The sequence below is a fragment of the Nematolebias whitei genome, chromosome 8 (genome assembly GCF_014905685.2).
Source record: "Nematolebias whitei isolate Nwh7 chromosome 8, NemWhi1, whole genome shotgun sequence".
NCBI lineage: Eukaryota > Metazoa > Chordata > Actinopteri > Cyprinodontiformes > Rivulidae > Nematolebias > Nematolebias whitei.
This window is the reverse complement of record NC_056505.1, coordinates 35,142,584-35,143,592: the sequence shown is the minus strand read 5'-3', so window position 1 is coordinate 35,143,592 and position 1,009 is coordinate 35,142,584.

Here is a 1,009-nt window from a genome sequence, read left to right as displayed (position 1 = left end):
AGTTCCACTTGGTTCCGGTCCGACTCGGTTCCGTTTCTGCAGACCTACCCTGCAGTGATGAAGACCACAATCTACACTCTTAAACCTGTTTTAACTGCACAATGCTGCAAATTTTTACTCACCAGCTCTGCAGAAACAGTTGCTCGCTTCCAGTCATACAGACCTGCCCTGCCAGTTCTGCTCTGGTTCTGGTCCGGTTCTGTGCAGCCCTTGAGCACCAAAAAGCATTGTGGAGGGAGCCGGACTTTCAGATGGCCAGTACGGGACCAGACGCTGGTCCAGTTGAGTCCATATCTGGATGAGGGAAGTCCCGGTGGGCTCCAGAGAGAAGCCGGACCTACGGCAGCGCCTCCCCACTCGAGCTCTCAGACTGACCGATGAGTCTGGAGGTCCAGTTCCCAATGGGTTCCGTGCGGCTCTCTGCGTCCGCTGGGCCCCGAAGTCACTATAAGGGCTGAACATTTTCCGATCAGATCAAAACTTTGATTGATCCTACAAACCTTTTTCCCTCTAGTATTTCAGCAGAAAGAAACAGGGTTTCTGGGCGGGGCACTGTTGGCTTCTGGGAAATATAGTTGTTCTGAGCAGGGATACAGTGTAGACTTACTGAGCGAAAACTACAAAATGGCAGCGCCTGTCCGAAGTATTTTATTTTTTTGTTAACTTTACTGTACAGTTTCCAGTACAGTTCCAATCACATGAGTAATATTAAAGTTGACAATCATGTGTCCTGTATTTTTTTTTCTTGTGTTCAATCTTACGATGAAAAACCGCGAAAGTTGAACCGCAAAGTAGCGAGGGACTACCGAATATCATTTTAGATCTCCTAAACTTTCTAAAACTATTCATATCAGGCCATTAAATTATCCCAAAACTACTGTCTCTTGTTATTGAGCCATTTGTTTATGATTTATTGAAGTGTTAGGGGCAAATCATCATAATATATCAATCATCATATACAGTAATATTTCCATCATAATATATCAATAAAAATAAAATATTTCCATCA